This window comes from Mus musculus, chromosome 6 (genome assembly GCF_000001635.26).
Source record: "Mus musculus strain C57BL/6J chromosome 6, GRCm38.p6 C57BL/6J".
Lineage (NCBI taxonomy): Eukaryota > Metazoa > Chordata > Mammalia > Rodentia > Muridae > Mus > Mus musculus.
Genome location: NC_000072.6, coordinates 114,982,885 through 115,003,885, shown reverse-complemented (window position 1 = coordinate 115,003,885; position 21,001 = coordinate 114,982,885). Strand labels below are relative to the sequence as shown.

The 21,001-nt window shown below is 48.2% G+C and overlaps 1 pseudogene; it reads right to left on the bottom strand.

Annotated features, from left to right (window-relative positions):
• Positions 1 to 757: 757 nt before the first annotated feature.
• Gm52944 lies at positions 758 to 839 on the bottom strand (annotated as a pseudogene).
• Between the last annotated feature and the right edge of the window lie 20,162 nt (positions 840 to 21,001).

The window sequence follows — 21,001 nt, the reverse complement described above, 5'->3', positions numbered from 1 at the left end:
TTTTCAGTTTGTTTTTTTTTTTTTTTTGGTTTGGTTTGGTTTTGGCCTGTTTTGTATGAAGTTGTGTAGCAGACTGACTTTTGGGTGCAGAGCCCTAGACGACCCCTTGCAGCTTCTGCCCAGCCAGTACTGAGACGTGTGTACGTACCGAGAACCCAGCAGTACAGGACACACTGATCCACCCTGCTTTCCTCTCTGCCCTTTGTTGTGTTGGCTCCTCTAAGGCTGGCTCCAGTCACTGCCATCATCTTCTTGTATCATGTCATCAGAGATTCCCCCCCCCCATATCTAATATGACCCCCACTGTTTATAAGACACACAGAGAACCTACCCCCAGGCTAGTCAGCATCCTCCAGTTGAGCTCTGTTGCATCTTCTGCCCCATAGCCAATAAAGCCTTTCTGTTCCATGGTCAGTTCTGTGCAAAGCAGCTACTCGGTAGAGCTTGGGATGTCAGGTTCATTTCTCAGATGTGGACTCAGGTCTCCTGAGAGGAAGATGTAGCCTAGGGTCATGACACAGCTGAGTAACAGCTTGCATGTCAACGCTCCTCGCCTCTGGTCTTCTGTCCCCTGCCTTGTCTCATGCAACCTGCAGCCTTTACAAGTCACAAGACCATGTGCTTTCCTCTCCCCCTGTCCTGAATTCTTGCCTATTCTCCTGTGCATTCCTAGCAGCAGATTTATATCTAAGTTGGGATTCATCAGGTATAGAGCAGGTCAATAGGATGACAAATGAGGCATAGTGTGAGGAAAATATCCGGGGAGGAAGTCTGGAAGAGAGAGGGCTGGCTTTTCTCTAGTAACGAACTATAGAAATGATCCCTGAAAGTATAGTCTTAGGGCTGGCTTTTCTCGAGTCCCTCCTACCCTCTCTGTTGGTACTGCTATGAGTACTGGCTAAATGATGAAGCCAGCTTGATGAGCTCGTACTCGAGCCGCTCACCTTCCACAGGAGGCAGCTTCCTCCCAGACGCAGCTGGCAGAACAGAAGGAGCCTTCTAAATGTGAACAGAGGAGGAAGGACACCAGGAAGCAGTTACATCACCCACCACTCGTCTTATCTGTCCCATCAAACCTCAGGGCCTTCGTAGCCCTGTGTCCTCTGTCCACCTCAGCACTGTTCCATTGCTCAGTACTTCAGGGCTGACCCTTGGTTCTGATGTGTAGTCTGACAACATAGGTTTTCTGCCCTAGAATTCATCTCATTGCACCCTAAATTAGCAGCCTTGTGGCATATACTTAGTGCTCTAGGTTGGCTTTCTATTGTTGAGATAGAAGACCGGAGCAAAACCAATGTGGGGAGGAAAAGGTTTATTGCAGCTTGTAGTCTATCATCCAGGGAAGCCAGAACAGGAGCTGGAGGCAGGAACTGAAGCAGAGGCCCTGGAGAAGTGCTGCATCCTGTGTTGCTCCCGTGGCTCCTGCAGCCTGATTTCTTATAGCTCCCAGCACCCCGTGTTCAAAGTTGGCACTACCCATAGAAGGATAGGCTGTCCCATATCGTCAATCAAGAAAATGTCCTGCAGACTTGCCTATAAGCCAATCTGATGGAGGCATTTTCTCAATTGAGATTTTCTCTTCCCAGAGACCTTGGCTTGTGTCAAGTTGAAAGAATTACCTAACATGCTGTAAGACTTTAGGCAAGTTGTTTAGTCTCTGTGAATAGTGTTTCCCACTGTGGAATAGGAATGGAGTTACTGTTCTTTCAGATGCTCTCTGGCGCTCACGTTTGTACTGTAAGCCCAGAATTTTCTTTAGTTCAGTGGTGGTCACTGCCATCATCTTCTTGTATCATGTCATCAGAGATACCCCCTCCCCTCCATATCTAATAAGACCCCCACTGTTTATAAGACACAGAGAACCTCCCCTCAGGCTAGTCAGCATCCTCCAGTTGAGCTCTGTTGCATCTTCTGCCCCATAGCCAATAAAACCTTTCTGTTCCATGGTCAGTTCTGTGCAAAGCAGCTACTCGGTAGAGCTTGGGATGTCAGGTTCATTTCTCAGATGTGGAATCAGGTCTCCTGAGAGGAAGATGTAGCCTAGGGTCATGACACAACTGAGTAACAGCTTGCATGTCAACGCTCCTCGCCTCTGGTCTTCTGTCCCCTGCCTTGTCTCATGCAACCTGCAGCCTTTACAAGTCACGAGCACGTGCGTCCTTCCTTTCCCCTTCTCCTGGATTCTTGCCTATTCCCCTGAGCATTCCTAGCAGCAGATTTATATCTAAGTTGGGATTCATCTGGTTTAGAGCAGGTCAATAGGATGACAAATGAGGCATAGTGTGAGGAAAATGTCCAGGGAGGAAGTCCCTGCTCAACCTGAGACGGCCCAGCTTTGCCCTTCACAGCTGTGTGCCAGGTCTTCAATCTGGGACACCCCAGTTTGTGTGTCCACAATATTGTCGTCGACATATCAGTCTGCCCAGGTTGGTGTCAGAATTAAGTGTGATGGCATCCATAAAGCACCTAGCATGCCTCATAGCACACAGTAGATCTACAGGTGTCTGTTAGTGTATATAGATGATGATGTTCCACAATATAACCACAGATAAAACCAGATGTATCTCTCAGAATCTTGTCAAGAAAAGAAATTTTCTTAGGTGTATCAAATAAGAGTTTAATACTAGTTCCTAAATGCCAGAAGGGCTAGTAAACAAAAGAGAGGGTACTTCAGAGAAGGAGAGAGATGACCTGCAGAAGGCCAGGGAGCTGCTGGTACCCCTTGGCGAGAAACTACAGGCCCATGCCTGCTGTTGTGTTGCTAAAGTTACTGCCTGTAATGGTTTCAAAATGTTCGTTAAAAAAAAAAAAAAAAATACTGACCAGTGGGCGGAATCCAATTCTTCCTTGAATATGAGCTGGCTTTAGTGACTTACTTCTAACAGAACACAGCAAACAAGATGTTAATGTGATTTCAGAGGCCAGATCCTAACCGGCAGTACGGCTTCCACTCTGCTCTCTAAATACCTACTCTTCGAACGGAACTTCCACCCAGCACCGTTTAAAGGGCCAAACGTGTTTGATGTGGCAGGTAACTGAGTGAGCAAAGCTTTGTGGCACTCCAGCCTGACCTTTCTGCCTAGCTAGGCTCAGTCAACTCCTTGGTCTATGGCTGAGTAAGCAAATGAATGTTGTTCAAGACCTGTGTGCCAGGTTAGACAAAGGGGACAATGTCCTTCCACTGCCAGATACCACTTGGCAGCCACCACGGTTGGTGCTGCTGTGGTAGGAGTCAGGCCAGGCACCCCTCTCTACCTCCTACCTCATCTCCCACACTGCATCCCCAGTGAGCAAAACCTAATGGGAAGCTGGCTGCTGAGCCTGGGGAGCATTGATTGCAGGCTCTGGTCCCGGCAGAGCAGGACAGAGTAGGGAGGATGGGTATGAGGCACCTAGCCCAGTCCCCTCCTGGCTTAGCATCTGCTGTGCCCTGCATTCCATGTGGACACACATTCCATGTGGACACATCTGCCCAGCAACAGCTGCAGCCAACAGCTTCAAACAAGAAGCAACTGCAAGAGAAATGCACCCAAGCTGGCCAAAAGGAGCAGCCACATAGTCCTTAAAACTATCCCATCCCCCTCTGCCGTTGGTGTCCCTGACAATGGTGACACTACTGGCGGTGGCCAATGTCCATACTCACTGTAGAGAAGTGCAGGAGAGTCGGTGAAAAGAGGTGCTACCATGAGCGCGTTTCTTCATTCTGCATCTGTGTTCCCGTCATCCTCAGCCTGTGCTTCAGTGGGGACAAAGTCCCTGGCCTATGGGAGGGATCCGAACCTTCAGGACCAAAGAGCTGTCCTTTGTAGTCTTGCCACTAAGCCCGCCATCAGGAACTGCTGTTGAGGAGTGGGTCTTATGAGTGCTGTAGATTCAAAGCATTGCTCATTGTTCCTCAAAGGCAAGCGCTGTTTTATTCTAATGACAACTGTGGAACTAATACTCAGCTGTTAAGTATTTCGCACTCAGAGCCACTCAGTCACATGACAGACTGGGCTCAGAGCCAACGCCATTGAATGCTCTGATTACAGCTGGTGCCTTAGCTGCCATGTACCTTGGCTGAGCAAGCAGAAGGGCCCCACACAGTGGAACTCTTAGTGTTAACTTCTACAAAGTACCCGCCTCTTACAGAGCCTTTACTTCCCTCCACTAAAGAAGCTGTCGCCCTAATTTCTGGTAGAATCCCCTAAAACACTGCTTCAGAAGTCACAACAGTCATGTCTTTCCAGGTTGGTCCCGTGGCTGGATCAGCTCTGCTTAGGACGCACTGGCCTGGGTTTGGTTCCCAGGGCTAACGTGATGCCTCACAACATCTGTAACCCCAGTTCCAGGGGATCCAACTCCCTCTTCTGCCTCTGCAGGCACTACACATGTTTATATTCACGCTCAGGAAAAGTAATATTTAGATTTATTTTTTAATTATTTATTTTATATATATGAGTACACTGTAGCTGTCTCCAGACACACCAGAAGAGGTCATTGGAGCCCATTACAGCTGGTTGTGAGCCACCATGTGGTTGCTAGGAATTGAACTCGGGACCTCTAGAAGAGCAGTCAGGGCTCTTAACTGCTGAGCCATCTCTCTAGCCCAAAGATTTATTTTTAAATGTGGTTGTATAGTGTGTGGGTTCTTGGGGAGGCCAGAAGTGTTGGATCCTCCTAGAACTGTTAGCCACCTCACATGGTTGCTGGGAACTGAACTTGGCTCCCCATACTCTTAACCACTGAGCGATCTCTCCAGACCATCAAAAGTAAATGCTAAAAGAGAAAAAAAGGATGAATTAGCAGTTGAGGAAGACACCTGGCATGGACCTCCCTACATGTGTGCATACATAGCATAGCACATGTATACATACACACTAATTTGAAGGTTTTAAATAAGGGCTGGAGCGATGGCTCAGCAGTTAAGAGCACTTGCCGCTCATGCAGAGGACCTGGCTTTGTTCCCCAGCACTCACGTGCAGTGACCCACTGCCACCTGTAATGCCAGCTCCAGGGGACCCGATGACCTTGTAGGCTCTCCAGGCACTGCACGCATGTGGTTCATAGTTATACATCCAGGCATAGGCAGTAGATAGATACTTCTTACATATTTAAATAGCGAAAATGACCTAGCTAGCACTCATTGGAGGCTGATAACATGACAAATAACTGGCCTCACTAATCCTACAAGGGAGATAAGACCTCTTTCTTTTCCTCTGGCCATCAAGGAAATCAGTTTCCTGCAGGACTGCAAAAGGAGCAGGCAGCAGTCTCATAGCAAGGCTCTGAATTCAGTTGTGTCTGACGTAAAAGTCCTACTCTCCCACCACGTGGAGCCATTGGGCCTCGCCTTCAAGGTGTGGTCCCTTCTCTCTGAGTTCACCCAGATGCCGTCTTCTGCAGCTGCCTCCCGCCGGTGTCCGGGATATAAGGACACTTGGTGTGCTTCCTTCCGTGTGCTATTTCCGTCTGACATCAAAGCTGTAGAGAGTTCCCTCCAGAGGCTGCCAAGGATGCAGCTCGGTGGCCACGTATGGATGTCCTGTTATGTTTAAAACTACTGAGCCCATAGATTGTCTCTCAGACTCACAGATGTGGAGGCCCTGAACTCTAAAACAACCTACCTGTGTGCTGAGGGGCCAGTACCACTTAGTAGTGTGGAGATGCCTTGGGTTCCATCCCCAGCATCACCCCTCCCACAAAATCTTCTAGAATGGGCCTCTTTGAGGAGATCACGTGTGACCTGTTGGAATTAATAAGAGATTTTGAAACCAGTGGAACTCCTTCCCTTTGCAGGCAGGGCAGGCCTCGGCTGTTGACAGCCTGTACCAAACCCATGTCTCCTCTTCCTTCATGCCCCTCTCCCTCCCCTCCCCTTGGTTTTACCCCCTCAGCACATAGGTAGGTTGTTAGAGTCCAGGGCCTCCACATCTGAGTCTGAAAGTCAATCTATGGGCTCAGTAGCTTTAGACATTATAGGACAGCCATAAATGTAACGCCTCCCTTTAGCTAGCAGCTCACCGTCCTCAAACAAACCCTGTGGAACTAATCTATGAGTGAGCTACAGATATGAGGAACCCAGCATTGTAGGCTACATTGGTTGTGTAGAAGTCGGTGGCAGGATGTGGGACAGAGGAGAGTCTGAAGCAGTGGGTCTTATAAATTGCAATGTAAATATCTGGAATGTGACACCAGAGGAGGTCGCAACACACAGGCTGAGAGCCACCAGAAAGTAGACAGTGCACCACCTGGTTTCAGTTAAGAGTCTGTTAATAAAAGAGCCACTAATCAGGATTGGCTTGGGGAGAAGGGTGTAAGATCTGCCCTCACAAGACACGGCAAGGAATCGGGGCGGGGGGGGGGGGTGTCAGTCTTTCATTTAGTCAAGCAAGTAACTAAAACAACACATTCAACCAGGTGTGGAGGCACAGGCCTTTAATCTCCAGAGGCAGGCAGGCAGGCAGATCTGAGTTCAAGACTAGCCTGTTCTACAAAGAGTGTTCCAGGCCAGCTAGAGCTGCACAGTGAAACCCTGTCTTCCCAAAATAAATAATAGTAAAAAATTTATGGTGTGCTAGGGTCTGGAAGCCTGGAGCATTGGTCCCACTGTAGTGATCTTACCGTGCAGAAAGTAGTCACGTGGGTAAATTATGGACTCTGCTTCTCTCTAAGTGCTTAATTGAGGGAGTAATTATAGGGTGCTGTGGAGTTTCATCAAAGCAATGGCAAACATTGGCTGAGCCATTACTGTATGTCAGGTACTGTCCTCAGGACCTTCCACATACTCCCTTCATCCTCACCACAGCCTTATGTAATAAAACTTTTTATCTCTTTGCTGCATGAGGCAACAGAGGCCCAGAGATGTAAGATCTTGTGTACAGGGTTGCAGGCAGTACACGGCAGCCAGGATTCCAAACCGGGCCATCCTGTTCCAGAGCCTTTCTCTTTCACCCTCTCGGTTAAAGCACTTTTAATCACTTACTGTTTTAGTCAGGAGGGTAAAGCCAGTGTTGCCTGCCCATTGCCGTAAGAAGTTGCCTAGAGGAGAGCAAAGCGTCCCAGACATAGATGATGAAGGTTTTCAGAAGCTCTGTGTGCGGAGGGGAGGGATTTAGGAACGGGTAGGCCAAAGATGAATAAAGTAGCAGGTGGATTCTGTTCAGGAGCAGGGCTGTGACAGGCCAGTCGGGAAAGGCCTTACGGGGCCTGGTAGGAGGTTGATCCCGATCCCCAGGGCAGTGAAAGGCTCCAGCATGTAGAGAGGATAGCCAAGGTCACATTTATCAAATGCACCAGGCAAAGTCCTCAGCGTGGTACCCACAGGTCACACAAGCCCTGCGTGGCGAGGGTGTGTTTGTGTCTGATGCTTTCCCTGGACAGCCTCTTGCCTCTTGCCATGACTCCATCCCTGTGAGAGGCGTTTCTTCCCTGACTGCCCTCAGGCCTGGCCTCCTGACTTAACTCCGACCATGGCTGTTACCCTCATCTACAATAGTTACACTAAAACGATCCCATGTATCGCATCCAGCAAATATATTAACAAATGTCATACAATGGGTTATTAGCAACAACCAAAAAGAATAAACTGAGGAGATGGCTCAGCCAGGAAGCCAGGGACGCGCTTGCCACACAAGCCTGTGGACCTGAGTTCAGTCCTCAGCACTGGAGTAAAAAAGCTGGGCACAGCAGTGTGTGCCTATGATCTTAGCACTGTGCAGGTGGAGACAGGATGAGCCTGGGGCTTGTAGCCAGCCAGTCTAGCCGAGTTGGTGAACTCCAGTTTCCTGGGATGGGTTCTCAGAAAATAAGGTGGAGAGGCTGAGGAGGCAGCCCAGAGGGTGAAGTGCTGGCTGCACAGACAGACGGGGGTGGGGGTGGGGGTGGGCTTAGCTTCTATCCCAGAACCCACGTACAAGCAGGGCATGGTATCATCTGTAACCCCAGCACAGGAAGCATGAGGGCTAATGCAAAGACCCAGGCCCCAGAGCTCACTGAGCAGGCCAGTCAGGGATGTCTCCTTAGTTCAGGGTTTTGTTTTAGATTCATAAGCCAGCGCTGCCTCTGTTTATGAAGCAAAGCTGAATTTGAAATATGTGTGTATGCATGTCTGTGCGCGCGTGTACACACACACACACACACACATCTATTCAGACAGACGAATATACACAATTAAAATCTTAAAAATAGCATCTTATTTACTTAGTGTCTGTATGTGTGCAAACATGCTCCCAGATCAGAGGATAATTTGGGACACTCCATTCTCTTCCACCATGTGGGTCCCAGAGAACAAATTCCAGTCATCTGGACTCTGCGGCTAGTGATACCTGCTGAGCTCCGAATTTATTTATTTCTTAAGATTTTTTAAAAAGTCTTTATTTTCTTTTTTGGCATTTTGAGACAGGGTTTCTGTGTGTAGCCTTGGCTGTCCTGTATACCAGGCTGGCTTTGAACTCACAGAGATCCATCTACCTCTGCCTCCCAAGTGCTGGGATTAAAAGGCATGTGCCACCACCACTTGACTCCAAAACTGAAAGACACAGACAAGAGCTGGGCACATGTGCAAAAAATTCCTGGTGCCCACCCACTATCTCCAGCACTCTTGCCAGAAGATAGGAGGCATCGGCCATCCCCAGAGCTGGCAGTGCACTGGGGATGGAAGGTGGGTTAGGAAGCGATTGCTGAGAGCTGCGTGTCTATGGACCTCGTGTAGTGGGTGGAGGGACAGGACAGAAATGGCAGCCATGTGACGCCTAACCTCCACCCATTTGCATGCTGAATGGAAGATTCTCAGCCTGTCTTTATAGAAACGGTAGGATTTCCGAAGCTTCGGGTTCAAGAGGCAATCTAACATGATTGCACATGGTCCTCCCTTGCTGCAGATGTGTAACAGCCGTCTGGCAAGAGACCCCCCCCCCCAGACCCGAGCATCCTCCTCAGGGGGACTAACAGGTCCCCGTCTGATCTTGCAGCTGCTTCCCTGGAGAGGGGTGGTGTGCTGAGGCCCTGGGCACTGGTAGGTTCCTGAGGAAACAGGCTCTGAGGTCGAGATTCACTTGAAGACACTGGAGAGGCACATAAAACTTAACACCCGGGAGAAGATGAGGGCAGCAGGTGAGCCACATGAGGGAGAGCGGGCTGCAGTGGTGAGTGTCCTCATGTGTGTCTGTGTTAAAGACTTGGGGTTGGGGGGGGAGACTTAGGAGGAGGAGGAGTCTAGTGAAAGGTCATTGAGAACAGCAATTAAAGGGGTTTAGGGGAGCCCAGTCCCTCGTCTCTTTTTGCTTCCCCATGAGGTGAGCATCTTTGAGCAACGATAGCATGACATTGTACCACAGGCTCAGAGCATGCCACCTCATCACAGGGTCAAAAGCAGCAGGGCTGATTGAGTATGAATTGACGCCTCCAAAACATGGAGCCAAGATAGGCCCTTTCATAGTCAGTCAGTTGACTCTCTCAAGGGTCTTGCCATAGATCTTGAAAGCTTACAAACGCAGATGGCCTTTGAAAAATTGGTCCCACATTGAGGCAAGGTGGGAGCCTTTACATCACACTATCCAGATTATCGGAGCTGAAGGCATAAGCTTGGCAGGTTGCTTCCTTCAAACGCTATCGTTTTTCACAGTAGGACCCAGCTATGAGCCATCAGAGTCCAGAGTCTTGGCAGCTGCAGGAACGAGAGTGAGTGCCTGCCTTTTTCTAGGGAGGAAATCTCAATGGTGCTGAGGTCAGAAAGCCCTCTTGGATGGTTTGTTTTAATGGCTGGAAACCCTTAGTGCTTCTGTAATACAGGAGAAACACCCAGAGAGCCCTTTTCCAACAGGCCTTTCCTAGATGTCCTAAGACAGTAGTGCATCGAGGCAAGCCAGAAAGCAGGGCTCAGTGTGTTCTCTGCTCGAGCCCCTTCCACGAATGCCTGCCTTGGCTTTGCTGGATGACGGACTGAAACCTGTGACAACAGAGAAATGAGCTATAAAACGTGTTCTAGTTGTTTCCCTGACTGTGGGAGGTATCTTTCTTAATTCAAAGATTATTTTAAAGTTTCCTTTGTGGGAGTAACAGCTGTGTGTTTCAGATTTTGGAACTAGTTCCAAATATGAAACTGTTGGAAGCAGACACCCGAATCTGTTGAGGGGTGAGCCAGGCCAGTTCAGCAGGTAGGGAAGGGGGTGGAGCTTAGGTTTGCTCTGCTTTTATTGGAACCAAAGCTACAGCTCACACGTGCAGCCACCACGGCAGTGCTTTAATTTAACTAGAGCAACAAGCATATGTTTTGCAGATATTTTTATTCAAGACAAAAAAAAAAAAAAAGCATCTGGCCTTTTCCCAATAACGTGAAGGCTTAACTTGTTTCTAAGTGTGAAATGCTCTTAAAAAAATATAGTCACCCTAGGGGAGGGATAGATGACATCTATATGAAAAAGCCACCATGAAAACCATGGCTTTTTATGATAGCTTAAAACAGGTTTTCAGGCAGAGCATAGTGGTGCACACTTTTAATCCCAGCTCTGAGTTCAAGGCCAACCTGGCCTACAAAGTTAGTTCAAGGCCAGCCTAGGCTACACAGAGAGACAGCTGTCTCAAACAAACAAACATACAACAAATTCAGGTATGTGCCTGCGCACACTTGCTACATAAGTACCATGTGCTAACAGATTAGGCCACTGGACTCTTCCCCTCCCCTTTCTCCTCCCTCTGGGTTCTGGGTTTGCCCTGGGACCCTGCTTGCTGGTTGTCTCACCTCTGACAGACCACTTCAGCTGTGCTTCAGTTACACCATCCTTGTAAACAAGCGCATCTGTCTCTCACTATCTACAAACAATTGCTTCTAGGGCCTCGAAGATGCCGAACCCTGAAGGCTTTCCTGTTGCATAGACCCTATGAGCATCCTCCAGGCGCTCCTGTTGCATATTAGCATCCTCCAACATGCTTCACCTCTTCTAGGTTTCTCATATGCCTAATTCAATGTGCCGGCTATGTAAATGGCTATGCCATATTACTTAGGGAGTAAAGAGAAGGAAAGGGGTCACAGATCTTCAGGACAACCATCTTAGCTTCCCAGTGTACTTGTGACAGTGCCTGGTCGGGTGACTCTGGAAGCAGATGGTCTCACCGGGCTGGAACATGTGGCTGTTTGGCAGATGGTTACATAGGTACACAGGATCCTGCAGCCTCGCCTTCAGTTTCTTCTTCCTCCTTATTAACAGGAGAGCACATTTCTACCATAGTGTTCAAAATAGCATCTAAATGCAGCCCTTCCCTTCCCAAAGCAAAGCCACATCCATCCTACACGACTGCAGTTCTCACTCCCCACCTCAGAAAATGACAGTGGTTTCCACAGGCCTCAGTGGGTACCCAGATCTCAGTTCAAAATCCCAGCCTATTGCTCTTGAGTGGAATGGCCCCTGGAGGCCTTCATCCTCTGGGAAATCGACTTTCTTCCTCTGAGAAATGAGGATGGCATCTACCGCCAGGGTTGGCTTGAGTCTTAGTAAGTGCCATAGTACTTTATCCACTCTAAAGAGTGTCGATGTTGTCTTGTGTTTGATGAAGCCAGGTGATTATGAGCTTGTGTCTTGCAATGAGGAGAATGCTGGATATGGGAGACTTACCCACTGCCACAGTGGCACCTCATGGAAGTCACGACCCGCTCCTCCCAGCAGCCCCGGGGGAGGTTGTGATGTTTCCATTCTGCAGTTGCCTCACGGTACCTCACAGGCTCAAGTTCAAGTTTCCACTCACCACTCACTGTGTGGCCCTGGGGATTTCATTTACCCTAATTACTATGCTCAGTTTTCTCTGAAGCTGTAGTCTCATTAAGGCTGGCACCACCCAGGAGCCCACTCTGCTCCTTTTTGAAAACTCAAACACCTTAGAGCTGCATTGACTCTGGAAAAAAAAAAAAAAGAAAGCTCAAGTGGTCCTTCACATACACACACACACACACACACACACAGAGGGAGGGAGAGAGAGAGAGAGAGAGAGAGAAAGAGAGAGAGAGAGAGAGAGAGAGAGAGAGAGAGAGAGAGAGAGAGAGAGAGAGAGAGAAACACACCCACAGGAAGATGGAGAGGGAGAGAGAGAGATTAAGTCACTGATGCTTTGAATGTCTCTGTTTCATGCCCACTCTTATTCAGTCAGACATCCAGTCAGACATCGCCCTATCATATCCTGCTCACAGTTGGATCATAGTAAGTCATTAGTAAACCAAACCTGAGACAAGTCATCTCCACCATATTAGTGTGACTTTCTGTAAAACCTCTCAACATACAAACCTCTCAGAACTCGTTTACAAAACAGGTACTGGCTCAGTCTTAAAGGACTCTGGTATAGCATAGGCACTGAGGCCTGATCCCAGAACCCATAGTTTAAACAACAACAAAGTTGTGGCTGGGCATGATAACACACCCCTTTAGTCCTAGCACATGGGAGGCCCAGGCAGATGAATCAGTCTCTGAATTTGAAGCTAGCCTGATTTATATAGTAAGTTCTAGGCCAGCCAGAGCTACATAGTGAGACCCTGTCTTAAAACAAAACAAAGAGCCAGGCCCTGCCGCATGTAGCTGTAATCTGGGGATTCCTAGGATCTCTGGCCAGCCAGTCGAGTTGAATCGCCAGCTCCAGGTTCAGTGGGAACCTGTGTCTCAACAAAAAAAGAGGAAGAGAAATCGAGGAAGACACCCAACGTGGACCCTGACCTCCACATGCATGCATACAAGCACACACATGTACACAGACCCACAAGTGCACACACACATATGCAGACACACACACGCACACTTACATGTACAGGGATGTGAACATACACCCAGACCAAAACCAAAACAAACAAAAAAACCATGACACACATAATAACATATACACAGATAGACCAAAAAAAAAAAAAAAAAAAGTGTGTGCTTGTGTACATGAATGGCTCGTATACAGCTGTTGGAACTGAATGGCCAGGCTCGCCCCTTCTTGATGAAAGTATAACGCTGCCCTGAGAGATACAGCTGCAGAGCAGGTCGGACACGTGGGAATTGGAAAACACCAGGATGAAGTCAGGAATGTGACAGAGATGAAGAGGATGCTGGGAGCTCAAAGCCTGGGGCCAGTATAATGGGTGAACAATGATTATTCAGTGACAGCAATGAGGAAATGGTCTCGTTCATAGCTTGAACCTTGCTATGTTTTTGTCCCCTCAAACTCCCATATTGAAATCCTTGCCCTTGAGATGACAGCATATGGAGATGGGCTGTGGAGTAGAGCGATGGCTCAGCTGTTAGGAGCATGTGCTGCTCTTCCAGAGAACCCGAGTTCTATCCCAACACCCACAAGATCAGTTCACAATTGCTTGTAACTCTGGCTGCAGGGGATCGGATGACCCCTTTGACCTCTGTGGGTGCTGCACTCACACCTACCCCTACACACACACACAAGTTTAAAAAATAAGTCTTTATAAAAAGAGGGCCTCTGAGGAGGTCCTTTATAGGACTGACCCACTTATGCCACCGGGAGGAGGTGAGCCTCACCAGACACCAAGGCTTCCAGAACTGTAGGGGGAAAATGTGTTTTTATTGTTATAAGCCATTGTGTCACAGCATTTTCTTAAAACAGCCAAATGGATGAAGATAAAACTTCAAAGGGAGAGTGGTAAGGTCAGGCTCAGGGCACGCCCTCTGTCTGGGACCTGTAGGTTCTAGCTGTGGGACAGTGGCATGTGGCCATTCAATGGAAAACACTCCTTCTCTGCTCTTGGTACAGCTGGCAAGTCCTGTGCCAACCTTACCTTACAATTAACAGCTGTTCATCCTTCATTGTTGCTGTTGGAAGGAGGAAGCTGGTGGGCCAGGTCTGTTGGGCCAGTTCTGAGGTGAGCACTCGCCTCAGACAAAAGGGCTGTTGTACCCATTGGTTCTCTGTGCCTTCCAAGCTACTAAGAGAGCTCTCCCTGGCCCTGTTTTCTCCAGGAAGTTCCCTGCATGTGCACAGAGCACCCGTCTAATCAAAGCATAAGGTGCCCCAACCTGTTTTAAGTGTCTACTTAGCCATGAACACATCAGTGGGTTTCGTGTTTCTGCTTAATTAAATATGTATGCTGTTGTAAATTGAGAAAAATTACAGCCATAAGCACACCAGCTCTGGAGAAAACAAGCTAGTGAGCTGGCCAGGACCGTGTCTGTGAGTCTATAAACCAGTGGTTTGGGCCATCAAATCTGCACTAGCCGTTTGCTTTTCTATGTGGGTTTTGTTGTTGTTTAGGTATTTTGTTTATTTTTATGTGAGTATGTGTGTAGCATATATACATGCGTGTGAGCCCTGGGTGCGGAGGCCAGAGGAAGGTAGAGGTCCTGCTCCTTTGCTGTCCACCATATTCCTTCAAGCCAGGGTCTCTCACTGAACCTAGAGCTAGGCTGGCAGCCAGCAAGTCTCAGTGGCTCTCCCATCTCTGTCCTCTGCAGCCCTGGGTTACACGCCCATGCAGAGACATGTCCACCTTTTACACGGGTGCTGGCTATTCACCCAGGCTCTCTCTCAGGCTTGCAAGGCAGGCCCTCTTCACTGCTAAGCCAGCTCACCTCCCCAGCCTTCTGTTTGTCCTGGTATCTGTTAATTTTTTTTAAAGCAAATTATATTTCGGAAACTTCGGAGTCACTAAGCCTTAGCTTTGTGACACTGAGTGAGGCTGTTAGTCCTAGGAAGCCACATTCTCCTCTGGGAGATCTTCTGCACTTGGCAGAACTCTCAAGATTAGCTTCGTGCATGTGAAACCCATAGCAAGGTCCTTGGCCTTGGCCTGGGGTGCTCTTAGTAGTATTAACATCAGAACACTCTGTTTAGCTCATGAAACACCAGGAGGGCTAGGCTGGGCTGGAAAATGTGGGGGTATCCTGCCTAGAATTCCCCCATTAGCAGAAGAGGCAGCTGAAGTCATGCAGAGAGGGGGACCCAGGGTCATATGGAGACACAAAGGTCCCACAGAATCCCAGCCCTGGTGGCTCTCCACTGGCTCTGCTGTTTTCTTCTGCAAACCCTGGCCTCTCTAAAATGCCCACATGCCTCCCCGGAGGCCATAGGCTAGTGCCTGTGCTCTCTTCTCTTTTGGTAGTCAGCCAAGAGGAACAAACTTGCAGTGACTCACCAGGTGAGCCAGTCCCCAGCGACTCTTCCTGTTATACAAAACACTCCTCTCTGACTGTGCCCACAGTTTGTATTCCCTGTTATTTCTATTCGTCCCTTCTGTTTGGAGAATCCATAAAGTGTGTATGTGTGTGTTGTGGGGGATGTGGAAGGGGGGTACCTACCCTAACACAAGACTACAGCCTGACATGCTAACCTTGTGGCCACCTGGAAGAGAAAAAGACTGGGTAGGCAGGTTGGCATGAGTTCAAGGTAGGGGCTGATGGCCGCCTCAGGGCATCGTGGAGCAGGTTTGGGCGGTAGTAGGGAGGGAGGGAGGGACTTGTCAGCTCTTGTCTGTGTGCTCAGCCTGCTCTCTGGGGAGAAAGAGACACCTGGCATATGCCAAAGGCTGGAGCACACAAAGGAACCCAGGAGGACCTTGGGGGTAGCATTGTTTCTCCAATTTGAGGCTCTCTTTTATTGTTTACAACACGCCATGTGCTTTTAAACTCCTGGTTGGCTGCCCCCACCACCTCCCCCATAAGCTCCTCAAATATACTGCCCCCCCCCCCCAGCACACTATCGGTTTGCACACCGCCTTCCTGCTTTGTGGCTCTGCTGGTTAGGAGTGGCTGCCTGCCCAATGGCTCTCCTGAAATCCCCATTAGGTCATCAACAGCCAATCAGAGCTTCTGATCAACTTGGCCTAACCTGTGTTTCTACCTGGGTTGACATAATCCTAAAAGCAAAGAAACTTGACAGCTTTCCTCAGCTAGCAGAGTCTTTTTACTGGCTTTTGAGAGCTTTCAAGTGCTTGCAGGGGTGTGGGGTGCGGGGGGGGGGGGGCTCCTTACTGCCTCAGGGAAATCTCTGTTGAGAGCCAATATGGAGCCCAAATCCATTCTTAGGCTCAGCTTGTGGATGGGGCTTCCCAGGAGTTAAGAGCAGATCACAGGCCCATTCAGCCGCCCTCCAGTGGCCTCTGCAGAGTCATATTATCCAGTTCAGGGCTAGCCATATGGCTCAGACGACAACATGAACTCAGACTTCAGTGCTGTATCAATCAGATACCATGGTACATACTACAACTCCAGCACCTAGAACATGGAGACAGCAACATGAGAAGCTCCGGGTCATGTTCTGTCTTCTACTGTCAAGCTTACAAGCATCCTTTGAGACCAGACCCAAGCCCAGTCCAAGCTGGGAGTACAATGGTGCACACCTTGGTCCCTGCACTTGAGAGGCAAAGGCAGACAGATCTATGGGAGTTTGAAGCTAGCCTGGTCTACATAGCAAGACCCAGGAGAGCCAGGGCTATGTAGAGAGACTCAGTCTTTAAAAGAAAAAAAAAAAAGAGTTAAGGGTCACCATCACAGTGAGTGATGGGACATGAAGGCCATTGTCTCCGCCATTTCCATCAGTCCTGGGGTTCACTGTGCTGAGGTCAGGGATCTTGTTTCCCTGACTTTCTATCCCCGCCAGGAACTAACTGTGGACAACAGCCAAGCTAGGTTCAGACTTTCATTAAAGTGTCAGGAACCTGGCTGTAGCATTTCGTCTGACTTGATTCTCCTTCCACTCTATGTCTTCTGCTAGCCAAAGCATCAACGGTGCTCAGAAGCCAGCTGAATGGCTGTGCAACTTGAGACATATGCGCCATTTTCCCTCTAACATCAAGATGCAAAAAGTCCTTTCATCCTCAGGTACATTCGAGACCTACCACGGAAGGAGTGCCAGCGGCCAAGGACACATGAGGATGCTCATTAGGGCAGTGCAAAGCCAAGCCACTGGGGCATAATCGGTTCACGAGTACCAGTATGGCTCTCGAAGTTAAAGGCAGAGTCCTGGTACAGTGCTGGCGGGGCTGTATCACACAGTAAAGCTGCTGTAGGTGACTGTTGGGTGGCTTCACACGGCTACCAGGACTCCAGTAATCAATCCTGCTGCATCGGCCTTGAGAAGTCAGGACTACAGGCAGGCACCACTGTCTCTCTCTAGTTTGTATACATACACACATACATACATGCATACATGCAGGCATACATAGATAAATGCATACATAGGTGTGTATGTTTGTGTGTGCATGCACATGCTGATGCACGTTCAAATGCCATGGCACCACATATAGAAGTCAGAAGACAGCTTACAGAAGTGGATTCTTCCACCATGTGATTCTGGGAATCAAACTCAGGTTGTCAGACTTAGCAGCAAGCTCCTATACTTGCTGAACCATCTCACTGGCCCCAACAGCCAAGATTCGTAAATGCTGTTCCCATTGGATGGCATTTTACACTTGTTAGGTTGAGCCCATAGAGCCTATAAAAATGTTCACAGTAAACCAAAATGCTAGATGCACTGCTTAAGTTATTTATATATTTATTCTGTGCTCACAGATTCTAAGCATGTTTCTACCATTGAGCTCCTCTAGCCTTCAAAGTTAGGTAGGTAGGTGGGAGGGAAAGAAAGGGAAGGAAGGAGGGAAGAAAGGAAGGAAGGAGCTATAATATTAAATCTATCAAATATGAGCTTATAGGATAGCCAGATCAACTCCTGTAATGTGTGTGTGTGTGTGTGTGTGTGTGTGTGTGTTACATGCGTATGTGTATTTAATGTGGACTATTCTAAGGATTTGAAACTAGGAGTGACTTGGTTTAGAGTCGTGTCTTTACCTCTTGTAGATTTGTTGCTCTAAGTTTCTTAATCTTTTGGAATCTCAATTCGACTATGTATTGAAAAGGAAATTATGGCGTGTCCACCACAGACTTAATGCCTAGAATTTAATGAATGACTAACACATGTAAAGGCTGGATAGGATCCACCCCTTGGTTAGGGCTTGGCACATGGCAACTGTGTAGGATGGTGACTTATGTACAGCTGCCTCCATGTATGTTTGTGGTGATGGTTAAGGGTATAAAGGCTGGGAGTCCAGTGGGTCCTCAGTCCACTTAATAATGAGATTGTCCCTAAGAAGAACCACACAAAAGGCTCATATTCTGTTGTCAATTCTGCAGGAGAAACAATGGGAAGAGAATGAAGCCTGGTTCCATTCCATTCAGCACATAGGATTTTAAATGATAGTGGAACGGCCAGAGCAGCAGCGGGGCAGGAGTGGCGAGCAGGGCAGCTCTGCAGCAGGCCGGCAGGTCCCACCGAGTCAGAGCGTATCCTGTAGGTCCTGGTCTCCCAGGACTGAGTTTTCTTTGCTAGCACTCAGCAGTACTGGATTTTTCTTTTGTTTGGGGGTCAGTGGGAGATTGAGACAGAGTTTCTCTGTCTCACCCTGGCTGTCCTAGACCTTGCACTGTGTAACAGCCCTGGCCTCAAACTCAGAGATTTACCTGCTCCAGTGCTGGGATTAAAGGCATGCACCACCACTACCAGGATCAACAGCACAGGGTTTTAAAAGGTGAAAAGGTGTGTGTGTACATGCATGGGGGTACGTGTGTGTGTGTGTGTCTGTGTGTGTGTGTCTGTGTGTGTGCATATGTGGAGTTTAGATGAAAACAGTTTAGAATGTATGAACACAGAATAAATAAATAACTTCTGGGTGCACCTGACATTTTGTCCCGCATGAAGGTATATGTTGTGACAGCTTGGTCCTGTCTATTATGGTGTTGGGAGCTGGTGAAGGTCTGAAGAGGCCCAGTTGGAGGCTACTGGGACCCTGGTCCTTTTCTCTTTCCCTCCCAGCTGCCATGAGCAGAGCCCTTTCTTCTGTCACAGTCTACAAAGCAATAGAGCTGGGAAAGGGGACTAATGGGACCAGGGGAGAAAGGAAGGGGACAAGGCCTGAGGAGGAATTGCTCAACACAACTTGTACATACACTCATACACACACACTCTCACACACACATATATATACATACATATACACACATATACATATCCTCTCACACACATACATATACAATATATATACACATACTCATACATAACTACACTCACACATACATATACACAAATATATACAACACATACAATTATATATATATATATATACATATATATGGAAATTAATTTTTAATTAAAATTTAAAGAAAGCAACTAAGGTTGCACTGTGTTCTTGGCCGGCTAGCACATAACTAGGCTTGAAAGAGACCCTGAGTGTGTGTGCTGTCTCCAAATGCACTGTTGTCACCCTGCCCTTACGTAGTGACATGACCAGTAATGGAAGGAAGTTGCACAGAATTGCTCCTAAATTGTGGAATGGGAGCAAAGATTAAACTGCCCCGTGATTTACTTCTAGGTGACCTTCAGCTGAGGAGCCGCTGGTGGCACAGAGAGTGTGTCACGGGGCATTGTCATTTTGATGTCTGGGGCCAGTAGTTCCTTAAGCCATTCTGTGGGTCTGATTCCCACTTGGTGAATAAACAGGGTGACATCATGGTGCCATGATCTCAAGGGATTGTTGGAGTTGGCCTGCTGTTTGCTGGTTGGGAGAGGCTGGCAGTGGTCTCTGGGGATGTTTGTCATCACTACAGCTCATAGTCCTGTGGCTCTCAAGGGATGGGTGACAAACTGCCATCTTTCGGTCCCTTCGGCCTCCTCATGGCCCTCTGTACTTAGTCTGCTTGTCTCTACAGTTCAGCCAGAGTCCTAGCTGTGCAACTCCAGGAAACTTCCTGAGCATCCTGGGCCCACATTCTGTTCATATAGAGGGCAGAGGACTACTTACTACTGACTTGAAGGATTCATCACTGTGAATATCAGCTCAGAATCTACTTGGCACACCCCTGATGAGGGTCAGGAAGAGAGTGGACCCCAAGGAAATGATGGCTCCTGACCTGCATGGAAAAGACACTACTACTACTACTACTACTTCCAATGTATACAGAGGGCGCTGGAGAGATGGGCCCATGGTTAGGGGCACTGGCTGCTCCTGCAGGGGATCTAAGTTGGATTACCAGCACCCACCCAACTGCCTGCAACTCCAGTTCCAGAAGATCCAATGTCCTTGACTAGGCTCTGCAAGCAGTGTATGCACGACACAGACACACAGACACAGACACACACACAGACACACAGACACACACACACACACACACTACATCGCAAAAATTCTTCTAAAAATGTTTATTAAATGGGGAATGGCATTCAGTAACCAGTAAAGGGAGGAGAAGCCATACTCTCAGGTCCTGTTGGCAGAATCTAACATGCAGTAGCTGTTCAATAACTGTGACATTGAAAACCATCGTGAGTCTTGAGCACCTCAAAAGGCAACAACACTTAGCATCTACTATAGTCCAGGTACTATAAAGACCCGAAGGAACTTATTTTTAAAAGGAAAGCTAGAATTTGACTCCCAGATTACCTGATGACCAGTCATTATATGATGCTGGACCATGCTAATTTCACTCATGAGGATGAACAGGCATGAAGCAGGATCTACCTTGGGGAGGATAGATGTTTTATGAATGAAATCACGATGGGTTGTGCAAACAGTCTGGCAAATCTGGACCCTATAGCCAGCATCCCCCACAGGGTGAATGAGTCAGTCAGCTCTGCGCTGTTCAGTGGTGTGGCCAGCAGGGCAGAACTCCTTAGAGGTTTTTCTGTGGCTCTGGGGGTCTCTTGGTTGTGAGAGGATGGGTACTTTACCAAGCTGCCTTGGCAGCAACTGTTGAATGCAGTTTATAGCAAAGGTGACAATGTCCTTCTCTTCAGGGTCAAGCTGAGCATCGTGGCTGGACAGAATCAAGTGTCCCTAACACTGGAAGGCTGGTCTGCTTGTCCAAGTCCCTCCCCATCACCTGAAAAAGATTCTGTGCCGGTAAGTTTTTGTCAACGTGATACAAGCGAGGGCCATCTGGGAAGAAAGAGCCTCAGTCGAGAAAAAGTTTCTATTTGAGGCTTGTGGGCAAGTTTGGTTTTGTTTGTTTTTTGATTAATGATTGGTGTAGGAGGGTCCAGCCTACTG